Genomic DNA, 16,006 nt, shown 5'->3' with positions numbered 1-16,006 from the left:
TAATTTGGCCCCTGTCCTAATTCGACCCTCGTTGTTAATCTTTAAGTTTAGTTATCCCGTATTTTGTTTTTCTTTGATGAGCTATTAAGTGGTGGCAACTGTCCTGGTTTATGAATTATGTATAAGACACTAGTTATAAGAAACATGTACCGTTTGTGCCCAAATAAACATTAAAACATAAATGTTCGGGTTATAAAGGTAAAATAATGAAATTTAGTCGCGTTAGACCCGGTTATGACATTAATTATGTGTACATAATGTAAGAGTTTAAAGCATGAACATTTTAACAGAGGTATAAAAGCCGTGAGGCTTTTGACGACCGGTTTGGCCTAGTGGGTAGTAACCCTGTCTATGAAGCCGATGGTCCTGGGTTCGAATCCTGGTAAGGGCATTTATTTGTGTGACGAACACAAATATTTGTTCCTGAGTCATGGGTGTTTTCTATGTATTTAAGTATTTTGTATATTATATATATCGTTGTCTGAGTACCCACAACACAAGCCTTCTTGAGCTTACCGTGGGACTTGGTCAATCTATGTAGGAATGTCGTATAATATTTATTTATTATTTATTTTTGAGAGTTGGCCATTTTATTTATTTATTTAATCGTATGGCATATTTCTAACTCTATCACGCAGAGAAACCCCGAGCATAGCTCTCTCCATTGCCCTTTGCGGGACCTTGAGCCTTCTTATGAGGCCCATCGTTAGCGCCCACGTCTCAGATCCGTATGTCATCACTGGCAACACACAATGGTCAAAGACTTTTGACTTAAGACACTTACCATATGGTAATAATTGTGAAATAGAAACAGTGTAAGTGTTGTAAGTTATTAAGGTGGTCAGAGGTGGCCATTATTCATACAGGTTGGCCCGAAAATACATTGACAAAGTTTTTTATTATATTTTTCTTAGCTACACAGTTACACATCTTTAACAAAATGTCATTAATATTAAAACTACAATAATTTAACTATAACTAACTAATTTTTTTTCTAATTATTATTTTTAACTTATTTATATTTTAATTTTTATTAATCAATGATTTTACAATGAATTTTATTTTTTAACAACATTAAGTTTTTATTTTAATGATTTTATAAATGTCATCAACGTCCAAATATTATTTATAAATTGCTGTTATGTTTTAATTTAATTTATTTAATTTTAATTTTGATTTTTTACATTGTGATGTGTGGACCTATGTTGTCTTTTAAGTAAACGGATTTATTTATTTATTTATAACAAAATGCATATCTTCGAAATATTATATTTTGTTATTTGTTAAAATTATCTACAATTATGCACAGTAAAAAAAAATCTCAACATATTTCTGGGCTACCTTTTAAGGAAAATCCTCGGGATTTATTTCATACCTAACAAATATGAAGATAATAATCATAATCATCTATCCGCTTTATCATGAAATATGTTTACTCGCATGTAAGTAATGTGTGGAACCGAACTTCAAGATTATTATTTATATTTTATATATTTTTATTAATATGTCATCTCCAATATATTCCTTCGCGTGCAACAATATGATATGAAACTGCCAGCAAAGAAATATGCGATATTGGATCTTTGTGATATGAATGCACTATTGCACTTGGAATATTATGTACTTACCTAACTGATGTCAGTTAACAATACACATGATATCATATTAAATAACGGGTCACTCACGTATTACGGAGTTTCACGGAAGTTACGTATCACGGAGGTTTTGTTATTGAAATTGCTAATCTTCACATGATATCATCATTGGGAACCGGCTTCAAGAAGATTCGACTGTTAAGAGGGCAGATTTGCAATAATTGAATTTCTACACAACATTTTAATCAGGGGCAAATGCCATGAAGAAAATCTTGGCTTGATATAAAAAACCGGCCTAGTGCGAGTCGGACTCGCCTACCGCGGGTTCCGTACTTTTTAGTATTTTTTGTTATAGCGGCAACAAAAATACATCATGTGAAAATTTCAACTGTCTAGCTATCACGGTTCATGAGATACAGCCTGATGACAGACAGATGGATAGACGGACAGACGGACAGACAGACAGACGGACAGCGGAGTTGGTGACAGACAGATGGATAGACGGACAGACGTACAGACAGACAGACGGATAGACGAACAGACGGACAGCGGAGTCTTAGTAATAGGATCTCGTTTTTACCCTTTTGGTACGGAACCCTAAAAATCACGAAAATAATATATGTCCAATTTTCATTTATTTTTAGTTGCAGCTGCAGCTAGTTAGACCAAGAATAGTCTGCAGCGATTTTGATAGCACAAGCAGTGCAAGTGTTATTTATACGTCATAATTTCATAGAAGTTTTCTCATTAATATTGTTTAAAGTGTAATATCGATAGCTTTATTATACAGTAATCTAATGTAGTAGTGTGCAGTGAATGGATAATTAATCTCAAAGCGTGTTTAACCACCATTTTGGAGTCAACGGCCGGTAGTCCACGCGCTTGTCGTAAAATCCAGCTATCGGTTTTACGAGTCAACTACAAATAATAACTACCGAACATCGTCGTGCTCTAAGAGCATTAATATATATTTTGGTATTTCTACCTCTAACCGTGTCTGGCTAGAGCCCTAGAGGCCCATTATTTTATTACTTACCGTACACTGGCTGAAATATTAATTCGATCCCACGTGGATCCCACTTTGACGTTGGCGAAATCATCGACAGTATCGATGGAGCCATACTACCTAAAGATTAATTGATTTTGGGCCATTAGAAGTTTTGTATGTTGACTTGTACTTGCTCCATTTTCCTTGTATTCCAGACATATTTTGTTACTTGAATGTTAATGTAAAATTTCATGTTATTTCTGGATGTTGCTTTAAGATGAGAGCTTAACAATTGTATAGCGGTGGCGAAATTCGTGTCTTTTAAAAAGCTACCTTATAAACAAAAAAACACTTGGGATTTACTATTTTTACTCGAAAAGTTCCGAGCTAAACAAATCACATTTATCCTGAACAGTAAATAAGCAAGCGCCGCTAGTGAACCGGATAAATCCAGTTTAAACCAGACTAGTTCAATTGCGCGTGCTGAAATTATTTTTCCACCGCACCAACGGGTAAAGGCTCTTGATTGTTGAAAAACTGATAAGAAAGTTCCATTTTATCCACATGTGAGGCAAAGTAACCAATGCAAATTTTGAGTTGTTTTCTTATGTTTGCTGGTAGAATTGTCTTTTAAATTATGATATTTAATAACATTCATTTTGAATCGATTTGCTTTGATCTTGTATGATATTTTACAGTTAGTATTTTTCTTGTGTTAGTGTGGTGAAAAATGTTGTGTTTCACTCGGTGGCAAAACTACTTTAAACCTCGTGCCTTGAAACCCTCGCAACACTTAAGACTCCATTTTCCGAACGAACAATTTTGTAATCTTTCGTTTGCTCGGGTATCAATATTAGCACGAGAGGTTACGCAACAACTTCGCCCCCCTGTAAAACAAATAACTAATTCACCAGTTTTAAAAATAAAAGAATGTCTTTCACCCTTTAAGTAAAATGAGCTAACTTAAGGTTTTGAGGTACTTTTCCTCCAGGGCCCATAGATTTTTTCCACACTGTACAATACCTATGAATATTTTAACACCTTGTAAACTCTGAATCGTTTTAGCACTCAGAAGATGGACTTAGGCTCTCCGAAACCATTCAAATGCACATTTTTATATCAAAATGATATCAATGCATTCCGCTTGTATACGTGTTTTTGTATTGTTGTTGTTCGTATACGTCTTGGTACGATATGCAGCAAAATGACATATTTTTTCCATCATTTACTTTCGAATTGGCCTTTTCGATTACTAGGAAACCAATTCTAACGTACATTTTACTCATATTTAATTATACGAACGGGGTATATGAGGTCCTGGCGAACTATTTATTTGTCCCTCTTGTAGTAGAAACTACGGGGTGCTGGTGTGCTGAGGACAAGGCCTTTTTCGGGGAAGTGGGGAGACGCATGCAGGAGAAACGTTTGGATACTCGCTCTGGGTCCTTCCTGATGCAAAGGTTATCCATCGCAGTTCAACGTGGCAACGCGGCGAGCGTGATGGGCACATTTGCATCGGGGGGGTCGCGGGACGATTTGTACGGCTGAGATGTGACATTTAAGTATTATTAGTTTCTATGGTTGCTGTAGTATAGTTTAGAGTAAGAGTAATTTGTGTAACGTTTGTGTTTATTGTTGCGTTGTGTAAATGTACAGTAATTTTAATAAAATGTATTGATTATGTCTGTATTAATACTAGCAACTATGCTAGTAGTATCAAAAGCCCAATTACAGTGCGGCATGGCCGGTGGCGCATTATTTATGAACTCATATCCCGGGGGACGGGAGCGCTACATTGACAGATGTGGCAGATTGTTTGGTCAAGTATTAAACGCGCGTTTTTAGGGTTTCGTACGCAAAGGGTAAAACGGGACCCTATTAATACTCCGCTGTCCGTCTGTCCGTCTGTCTGTCACCAGGCTGTATCTCATGAACCGTAATAGCTATACAGTTGAAATTTTCACAGATGATGTAATTCTGTTGCCGCTATAACAACAAATACTAAAAAGTACGGAACCCTCGGTGCGCGAGTCCGACTCGCACTTAGCCGGTTTTTTGTAAGATACACGAATTTCCTTACGGGTTGAATGACATTCGAAGATTACCTGCAACAAAATAAGAATATTTGTCAATTTCATTTGACATTTTCTTGTGTACAATTAACATACTAGTCAGACACTTATAGCGCATTACTAATTTCTGCATTGCATATGTTTATCTGCATTTCTAAGTTTATCGCGAGATCTACAGCTCACTTAGCCAATAGTTAAGTTAAGTATCAATACCGACCAACACATTTTCTTGTTTGCCCGAGTTGATTCTTCCTTTAAGAGGATAGGGGATTCTCCTTACAAACTTAGTCATCATTTTCCTCCCTGGATTAACATTATGGAACATATTTTTAAACAATTTGATGTATTTTAATCATCAATGAGCTCCCTGCCGAGGTTTTCCCGAGGGTCCACAGTATGGGTTTCTCCAAAAAAGGAGTGTGGTTTTTAAAGGGTCGGCAACGCTAATGTAACACCTCTGGAGTTGCAGGCATCTATAGGCTCCGTAACTCGCTTACCATAGGGCCGTATGCTTGTTTGCCACCGACGTGGTCTATTAGGTAAATAAAGAAACATTCATTCATTCATTCATTCATTAAAAAACCTTGATACTTTTAAAACGAGAGGTTTGTTCCTTCCGGGTTTAAAACAGCTGATTCAACTGGAAACACAGTTTTCGGCGAGTAATGTCGGTCAGAGGGGATCCTGATGGAATTAACGTTCCGCTAACTGCCGATTGAAACTGGGTTTATTACTAACCTACTACAGTACTTGGATATTTGGTACAAACTCTGTCATATTATGATCTGGGGCACAGCAGTGCCCCCGCCAAGACGAGCGAAGCGAAGCGCAAGGGCACTACCTACCTTTTCTCGAAGCGCTTCGTCGTTTTTTTGAACCCTCATAACTTGGGTTTGGATTACACCAGATAAACAAAATCCTCGAGATATGATGCCAATATTGGACTTAATAAGCATAAAAAATTTCAATTGCATAGCTCTTATACTTTAGATTTTATTCATATCTAAAAAACCCCGATTTCGTCACTCACTCACTCACTCACGTACACGAGGCTAGGACTATCTTACATACCAAATTGCAGCTTCCTAGGACTTCAGGAAGTACCCTAAAGGTTTTATTATCTTAAATACGGTCCTTTACGATTCCCAAAAACCATAAAACTAAAAAAAAGATTTCCTGTCACAGGTGATGCAATTTTTAACCCGAAAGGCAACACAGTGAAATCGTAGTGACCATAACGGTCAAATTCGAATAATGCTTATAAGATATCACAGCTATACGATACCGACCTATCATTGACAAAAGTGACATTTAAACCAAAACATCACTTTTGATACTGACAGATCGGTATCATATAACTATGAAATCTTATAAGCATTGTTCGAATTGGACCATAAGACCTTTTGGTAAAAGCCGTTCTCGTGAGATCCCAAAACATAAATTATGCAGTTCACTCGGACAAATAAGTCGTATGTTTGCTTAGCTGTGCATGCTCTAGTTTTCTGAACGAGTGATCTACATTTCTGGACTTAAAAATTTAGTTTTACTGTTCTTAGGGCTTAGTGCAGCCATATTGAATTTGAGCCGAGTGACTGAGTTATTTTGTATCGCATAAGATATTTAATTGTACTTTGTAGCGCGGGTTTTTTTATTAAAGCTTGTAGTTTTTAATTCTGAATATTACACGTTTTCATGTGAATACTACTATACGAATATGTAAATTTTACACATTCAGAATCCCATTTTTAAACAGAAGGAGTAAATATGAAAGATTAAATATGTATAAAGCTCAATATACCCTTTTTTTTGACGGAGTGGGAAAGGCTCAATATACCTTTCATTTTGTATTTTAATACATTTTTGTAAAAAAAACACTGAACTAAAATTAAAGTAATTTTAAACGGGAACATAATTTCGATTCAATTTTCGTGGATCTTCGACAAAAATTACCTATTTTTCGAACTGGTATGCCAGACACCGGCCAAAGAATATTGTGTTGGATAAATTGTAATTAAATATAAAGTATAATAATATACAGGATGGGCAATTTAATTTATAACCTCTTTGTTAGCTTGGGTGACAAAAATGAGTCTGATTTATTTCCTTTTGTTTAATGGTAGGTATCTCTTATACAAATTGTCATTAAAGTAGTGACTGCCAAAATAACAAATATAAAACAGTATTTCCAATCCAAAATATTAGTAATACGTAATTATTAATTACTTACCGCGAAACAAGCAATTAAACTAAATCATTTCACTACACCTAATGACTTCTAAAGCCGCCCACAAACGAGATCAAAGACACCTCAGCCCCCAGTGCAATTTGGACGCTGATTCGTATGTAATAAGCGTCGTTTTCCCTAATTTCACCACAAATCAAAGTCAGGTAGATCTTACAGTCCCTGGATTTGCAGGATTCGACCTGATTTATGAACGCCGGCAGTTCCACAAATGTGGGTCACGGGTTTATAATATGGAATCGACTCAGGTAATTTTCCTAAGTGCTTTATAAAATAACTTTAAAAGAATAATGTATAAAATTGTACTGGTACCCTCAGGGGATTGAATTTACATTTGAAGACTGAGTACAAAGGACTTTCAGAACCCTTATTTTATTTTTATTTTCTTTATTGGAGAAACAACAGAAGTACTTACAATAATAGCAAATGATAATAAGATACAGTTCAAAACATATGCACCTACCTCCTAAAACGCTCTCACCCCTCGCCCTTAGTGTTAATTTCATTCGATAGTGTGACGAGCGTTCGCGTTTGGGATATGTCTATTTTTGTATGAGATTTTGAACAGCGCGCCAAGCGGGACGTTTTGGAAACTCAAAATCCCATACAAAATGACACTTTTGCGTACGCCCCGTCACGATATTGAATGAAATTTACACTAGGGATACATAATTGCAATGAGTAAGTAGTTTGAAAACACATTAGAAGGAACAATGGTGATGTCGTGGCCAGATCTTTGATCATTTCATGTTGTGGCAATCATTTCATGAAATGATAGGTTGGTCACATCATGAAAAAGTCAAACATAACCTAACCATAATCATAAAATGGTCAATTCTAAAAAGGCAATCATTTCATGAACTGATGATCTGGCCTCATCGATAACATTTAAAATTGCTTTATTGAATAACATATATACTTTTCTTGAATTTTCTTAAAAATTTACGCATATAATATTGTCTTCGGTTACCGCGATAGTTACTCATGAAATAAAACTATGAAAACGGATTATATCGCTTAACGGATTATGCTGGACATTCTGATGTTTTGAAAAGATGTGTCCCGCCGAGTTTGTTGCCCGTCCCATATTGGGATACCCTCCTACAATTTAGGAGGGAATTAAATCTTCTCGGGTCCGTGGTGTAGGGTTGGAGCCGGCGTAGTTTTTATCGCGTATATATATATATCTTTACTTGAAAAATAATTATAGTGTATAACTAGTCTTATGAACCGATTTTGCATGTACAACCAGCCTTAAAGTTTGTAGTCTATGATTGTTCATTATTTTAGTATGTGGGTATTTTTGCACTTTGTAATTTTTCCTCAGTCACCCGTTGACCACGAACGCTGTAAAGAGTTCGAAACGTCGGGATGTATTATAAATTCAATATACGCGATATAATCCGTTTTCATAGTTTTATTTCATGAATTTACGCATATTTAAACGATATAAAATACTATGTAACGAACTTTCTGGAATAAATCGATTTCATTCGTTCGTCCATAAGTAGTTAATATCTAAAATTTATTCATAATTTTGCTAATGGCAATTTGCAACAAATTAAAAGGTACGCTTATTGATCGAAACAATCGATGTTAAACAACAATTTCGCTTTCTCTCTTTTAAAATATGGTGGCAACGCTCGAAAAACGTAATTTTTCAGCAGTCAGGTAAAAAATTAAAGTAAAATCAAGTCTTAAATTTGTATGGTAGTCGGCCACTCAAACTACTGCGTGCTGTACGAATATCAAGGACACATTCGGGATTTTGAAAGGATCTTTGTTTCTGTTGGAATGGGAGCCTATATTTGCGTCATGCCAATAGAAAATATACTCAAAAGCTTCAGGCGCTTACGTCGTTACAAAAAAAATACTATACCAGGTGTTTACGAGGAAACCGAAAGATTTTAACCACGCCTTTCTGAGGCCAAAAGGAGGAAAAAATGTAATAAGAGTTTAGGTCAAATTCGCAAAAAAAAAATTTTTTTTCGGTTTTTTTTTTCGATTTTTTAAATGTATTTGTACATAAAAAGTAAATGTTATTGATAAACTTGTCACTTAAAATGGACTTTTACTTTTTTTTTCGTAAAACCTAGTTTTTACAAAGTGTTACTTGTCACTTTTTGACATCTATCAATTAGGATACTTAGACTACGTCCCATAGTGGCAACATCGCCATCAAAAATGCGTTTTGCACGATGTAACAATAAAAACTTGTTTTTATTTTAAATTGGTATTAATTCTGAAACTAGGAGACTTACAGAAAAGTTTATAGGACATTTTAGTGTTTAAATATGATCAGGAATATGCTGTTAAAATTATTCGGTTTCCTCATGTTACACCGTATATAATGTAGTATTAAGGTTCACTTTGCTTGGCAATATGTAGGAGGTTTCTAGTGAAATAGTTTTTCGTTTACTTATTTCAAGTTTTCTTCTTTTTGTATGAAGTTCGGTGATTTTATATAGGTGTCTTTAAAGTGATGAATTTAATCCATGTTCCACTAGACTTATATTGACCGGGATATAGACCGTGATTACCTTTTGTATTGTTCATGGGCTCCCGATATTCTCCCGGTCAATATAAGTCTAGTGAAACTAACCGTGAATCATTCAAAACTCTTAATCCATGTTGTTTGAGTTGTGTCAAATCTTCAAATTTTTCATAAAGGCGTGTTCTGATTGAAATAACAGGTCTGAAGTAACAATTTGATCTGGATTTGTTATGAACATGAACTGTCAGTATCAAAAGTTAGATGATTAGTAGTAGTTGAAAGTTGATTTCTGATGAAACGTCACTTTTGACACAGACAATATGGAATGCAGAGTATAGAACTCGAGAATAAATGCCCATTTTATCCTTAATTTATATCGGCACTCGCTTACGCTCAGACTGATAAATTGCCTCGGATAAAATGGGTTACTTTAATATAGAAGGTATAAGCGCTGCAAAAACTATTTACATAAGCTACCTACTGCATCAGAACAAGATAGACAAACTGACAACTGGTTAACTAAAAGTTCGCCTTTGTACTAATGACAAATGTTTTTTCGTGTTTTATTTGGATTTTTGTACAATAAAGTGTTTTATTACTACTACAAACGAACTACGCCGTCAATACATTTTAAACGTGGCCCCAAATAGCGACAATTTCAGTTAATTAACACATTAAAGCACTCAAAGGCTCTAATACCGTCCATTCCCTGTTTATTGTGCCTAGCGCCCATTGTTTTCGATCACCGAACTAACAAATGCTATGCACAACCCTAAATGGTTCAACCTCGAACGCCGTCATTCAAAACTCAACCTAAAAGCATAGCAAATACAGTTCAGTTTTGACTTAAATGTTGTAATACTCGTATGTATGGGTATAGATGAGTCTCTCGTGTTAGCGTAGGTAGTGTTTTGTTTTTAAAGCGATCAGCTTTGTTGGTCCCTTGAGGATACGAATGCGTTAGGGCTGTGCCAAATTACTAATGTTGTGCTGATTCACTAATGTAAGAAAACGAGCAGATGAATCGCAATACTGTCGCCCATGGATACCTGAAACATTAGGGGGGTTACAAGATGGCTGGATGGATAGAGGATGGCTTGAAGATGGGAGGCTCTTTTCTTAAAGGTTTGAAGGTCGTATTAGTACGGAAATACCGTAGGCGACAGTTCATTCTACAGTTTAGCTGTTTCTAAAGAAACGCACAGTTGAGGACAGCCATTTATTTGGCCGTTTATTTTTGACATTTGTATATATAACTATATTGTGTGTTGTGTATTTTTAATTTTATTTGTATTGCAATTTTTGACATGTGTTTTTGACATTAAAGATTGATTGATTGATTGATTGAATCTAAGTGGTGAAGATGGAAATGTTGTCGTGAAGAGCGATGGCAGAAAGCGGCATGTATACGACGCAAAGTTTCTTTTTTTGAAGAAAAAAAACTTGAAATTTTGTATTTTTTTATCATTTCCATATATTATTTTCATATCCACATTATTGTGATAAATTGCTTATTTGCTCTCTTTTACTAGATATTGTTATAAAATTCAACATGTGTCATCATCCCAATAGGGTAGACTAGAATACTAGTCGCTCTCCGTGGAGGCTCTATTAATTAATTCAATTCAATTCAATTCAATTCAATTTATTTATTGCGCTTGAACATACACAGTTGTTATGGTTACATGTCATTGGGATGTTATAGGTACATAGTGTAGCTATTAAGTGTTACATGCATGTATGGTCTACCACAATATGGCATGCAAAATCTAAGACTAACTTAAAATAATAATCTAAATAATCTAATTACAATGTTTTAGGTTAGTTTAATTTTATATACTCTATGTTTAGGTAGTTATTTATTTAATTTTAAATTGTATTTCAATAAAATATCCTTAAATATTACAATTAAAATGTCAAGTTATCAAAATATTCATTCTGATTATAAAATGGTCTTATTAGTAGAAATGATTTTAATTTCTTGGTAAAGTCAATAATATTATCACATTGCCTAATGTCCTCATTTAAAAAAATATAAATTTTAATTCCTATGTATTCCAGACTACTTTTGAAATGTGAATAATTTTTAGATTCTGGTGTTAAATAATGTGTATGTCAAATTTATGTCTTAATGAAGATGAAAATGTCGTATAGAGATAGACAATTGGACATGTAGTCGATGAATCGCCTTTGTTTGATAGCGTTGGGAACAGCTGAATGAGGTTCGGAGCTGTATAGAGGTAATTGTGGGAGTAATTGCTCTGGACGTGTTACAGTGTAGCGGTAATTAAGGCGGTGTAAAGGCAAGTTAACCCTGTTACATCGCCCTGCAATTATAGTTTTAGTTGGTAATGTAAACGCGTCTCTTGTTAACAGGCCAGTTCGAGCGTACACACACACACACACCACACACACACACACTACACTGATGATATCAGAATGATTTAAATGATATCATTCAGATATCGTGAATTTTGCTCGTATTTGTCCGTACACGTATTGGCGCGAGTGGAACGCACTATAATTCAATTACATCATTCAGATATCATTTTGATGTCAGTGCACAGTCGAAGGCAAAAATATCGATCCGGACAAATGGCTCAAAAATATGTGAACAAGACTTTATTGTCTAAGGTGTAGAGCGTACACATATTTTTGAAACTTTGAGAATGTATATATATTTATGCCCTTGATTGCGTTTTCGAGACTCGCGACAATGCGTCATGTTCTTAATATTTAGTTAGGTTCTAAGCACACACACACTAAACATTTATGGTCTGATTACATTTTGCACAAACCTAACAAGAAGTAGAAGTGACGTCATATTTTACCTCCACAAGCTGTTTAAGCCCAAAATGAAGCTAAACTTCCACAATAACTATATCCTGCAGACTGTTTCCTTAACGGGCTAATTAGCTTAAACTGCCGTTTAAAACTCGCCTAAACGACGGTTACCGAGGTTATTTTATTCCTTAGTCTTAATTGTGGCAAGTTAAGGTAGTCTTAACAAGGCTTTTCAGTATTGTACCGGGAAAACCTATATTACCCTTATCCAAATACGTTAAGAAACTCGCGTATTTATGATTTGAAGTTAACATTTACATTATAACTACTATTAAAAGGATATGGGACAGTCACGTGAAAGCTTCTCCAAACTAACGTAGTTCCCATTAAATTTGTCCTCTGCATAATATTGTCTTCGGTTACCGCGATAGTTACTCATGAAATAAAACTATGAAAACGGATTATATCTGTTGCCGGTCCCATATTGGGATACCCTCCTACAATTTAGGAGGGAATTAAATCTTCTCGGGTCCGTGGTGTAGGGTTGGAGCCGGCGTAGTTTTTATCGCGTATATATATATCTTTACTTGAAAATAATTGTAGTGTATAACTAGCCTTATGAACCGATTTTGCATGTACAACCAGCCTTAAAGTTTATAGTCTATGATTGTTCATTATTTTAGTATGTGGGTATTTTTGCACTTTGTAATTTTTCCTCAGTCACCCGTTGACCACGAACGCTGTAAAGGGTTCGAAACGTCGGGATGTGTTATAAATTCAATATACGCGATATAATCCGTTTTCATAGTTTTATTTCTTGTCCTCGGCATATTAACACGTTCGCGGATGGTAAGTGACGTCAAGTGTCGTGTCGTAGGCCAAAGGAAACAAAGAACTACGCGAATGCTATATAGACGGCGAGCCAGGCGCAAATTTTGTCAGTCATCGCCTCCCGGGCGAAAACTCGTATAGCGGTTAACGGCTATGTATGATGAACCCTCGTGAACGTCAGCTGTCGCTCCGTTGGTGGGTTGAGGAATGGCATCCACCGAAACGAGTAACACGGTCTTTCCACCGCGATACAAGCATCTAAGTATAGTAGTATCTTTTTGTTGTTTTGTACTGTGAATTTACTATTTCTAATGTGATTATTTCAAGTGTTTAATGTATGTAATCATTTTATATGCATGAATTAATATTTGACACAATGTATATTGTTAAGAATTAAATAATAAATAAATAAATAAATCTAAACTATCATCTGACAAAGTATCAAAAGGGGTCGATGACGCCGATGACTGAAAATGATTTTCTTTTTTACATGTTCATGTATCCAGCTGACGGTCTTTCCACAGCGATACAATCGGCTGGCGATTTTGTTTATTCACAATAGCATCTAAACTATCATCTGACAAAGTATCAAGCGGGAGGCGATGACGAAACTTTTTTTATGGACTTTATTTGGTGTGCCATTCCTCAACCCACCAACGGAGCGGCAGCTGACGTCCACGAGGGTTCATCATACATAGCCGTTAACCACTATACGTGTTATCGCTCGGGAGGCGATTGGTCATGGAAATCTGTTCCTGGCCCGCGGTCATATTTATTTATATATTTATTTATTTATTTATCAAACAAGTTAAACAGCATGACAGTAAATTACCAAACCACTGCTAACTTACACAGAAAATACAAAAAGAAAAAGAGACAACATACAAATAATCACAAATTAAAATACTAACATTTAAAAATAAATAATTAACAGATTTATATGATATGATAGCATTCGTGTCCGCGAATGTTTTATTATAGAAAAGATTTACACGCAATGGTATTAACCACAGCTTTGCGCCTTCGTTTGTTATTTTTAGATTTTTTCGTTATTATAAGACGAGCTTTTAAAATGTATAGGTATGTAATTTGTATCTATAAAACTATTTATTTTTACGTTGGGAGCTCTTGGACTAAGTTGGGTGGTTTTCAGTAACACGTTAAACTAATAAATCGCGCACAAAATAATCATCCAATATCATTGTCAGTGTATCGGATACCAATTGAGTGAGCTTTGATCGAATTTGCACAGTGACGGAGGCTTTAAAATTACATTAGAATTTCGTGTAATACGGGCATATGTGGATTTGGGAGTTTGACTGGTTAGTGCTAGCTAATACGTGTTTGTATTCGTGATAGTCCCGTTAATATATTATATTGTGCGTGGTAGTTATTATATTGTGTGTATTATAGTGTGTATATTAGTATTATTATTATTTTCGTATGGCTTTTTGTGTTACTCTACTTCAGAGATTTACAGTTTTTAGATATTGTACCGATTCCTTGGTAAAGGTGGTGAAATCCTCCACCTGCCCATGGTATCTGGTTTGAGGACAATCAAATACTGTGTGGTGTACGGTCTGCTCGGGTGCTCCACACCGGCATACTGGTGACTCGCACCAGTTCCATTTGTGCCATAAGTAAGTACAGTTCCCAACTCCGGTCCTTATCCGATTCAGCATGCACCAGACGCGTCGGGGCTCCTCAAAGCTCCTCAATTTATTTATTTATTATGATATAGGCGGCAAATTAGCAGACGTATCGCGTGATGGTGAAAGCAGACCCCAGAGCAGAGACCAGAGGAATTGCAAGTACGTTGCCGGCCTTTAGGATGGGAGTACGCTCCTTTCTTGAAGGTCGTATCGTCTCGGAAACACTGGTAGCGACAGTTCATTCCACAGGCAGGAAGTTTCCATGAAGTAAACAATACAACCTAATTTTCACTTATTCACTAACGAGATTACCCGCCGTCGCCCGTTCCTCGGTGTCCCAACTACAATAAGTTGATTAACTAAACTCACTGATAATGTTGCTACGTGCTAGTTTTGCGAGCACGTAGATGAGTGTCTCAAGTGATAGGAGAGAGCGGGAGCGGGAGCGGGAGCGAAAGCGATCAACAGCTTTAGTGTATTCACTAACAAGACCCGCCGTCGCCCGCGCTCGGTGATCCAACTACAATAAGTTGATTAACTAAACTCACTGATAATGTTGCTACGTGCTAGTTTTGCGAGCACGTAGACGAGTGTCTCAAGTGATAGGAGAGAGCGGAAACGGGAGCGGGAGCGGAAGCGATCAACAGCTATAGTGTATTCACTAACAAGACCCGCCGTCGCCCGCGCTCGGTGATCCAACTACAATAAGTTGATTAACTAAACACTGATAATGTTGCTACGCGCTAGTGTGCGAGCACGTAGGCGATTGGAACAAGGGATAGAAGAGGGCAGGAGTGGAAGCGAGAGCGGAAGCGGAAGCGAAAGCGATCAACATCTAGCACTACATATCAACTACATTAATTAGATTAACTAAACTCACTGATAATGTTGCTAACTACGTGCTTGTTTTACGAGCACGGAGGCGATTGAAATAAGGGATAGGAGAAAGCGGAAGCGGGAGCGATCGACCGCTAGCACTAGCAATACGCGCATAGTTTCACCCTAGGTAGGTGGGTATATGTCAGAATTTCTGACAGTCATACCCGACGGGTGAAACAGTGTAAGGCAAGAACTTATATTTAGGATTCTCACAGGGAGGCCTTTCGCTTAAAATAGTATAACACGATATAATTTGCAAAACTTTTTTATTTTATTTTATCCTTTTACCCCAAAAGTGGCCTTTAAGTTTTAAATTCATTTATTTATGTTGTCCATCTTTGGGTCACAGTCTCACAGACTTACCATAATTGTATTGTCTTCGGTTACCGCGATAGTTACTCATGAAATAAAACTATAATCCGTTTTCATAGTTTTATTACCATAATTGGTCAAGTAATCAAAAAATATT

At 36.1% G+C, this 16,006-nt stretch overlaps 1 protein-coding gene and 1 long non-coding RNA gene across 14 annotated transcripts in view; both read right to left on the bottom strand.

Moving 5' to 3' along the window:
• LOC134751806 (uncharacterized) overlaps positions 1-13,774 on the bottom strand; it is a 60,862-nt gene extending 47,088 nt beyond the window's left edge. The window contains exon 1 of the long non-coding RNA XR_010128705.1: positions 13,716-13,774. This is a non-coding gene — a long non-coding RNA (uncharacterized LOC134751806). The remainder of the gene's footprint in view (positions 1-13,715) is intronic.
• Positions 1-16,006, bottom strand: part of LOC134751771 (hemicentin-2-like) — a 634,647-nt gene that overhangs the window by 273,615 nt on the left and 345,026 nt on the right. The window lies entirely within an intron of this gene.

This window comes from Cydia strobilella, chromosome 23 (genome assembly GCF_947568885.1).
Source record: "Cydia strobilella chromosome 23, ilCydStro3.1, whole genome shotgun sequence".
NCBI classification, from domain to species: Eukaryota; Metazoa; Arthropoda; class Insecta; order Lepidoptera; family Tortricidae; genus Cydia; species Cydia strobilella.
This window is presented reverse-complemented; position numbering and strand designations above follow the sequence as displayed.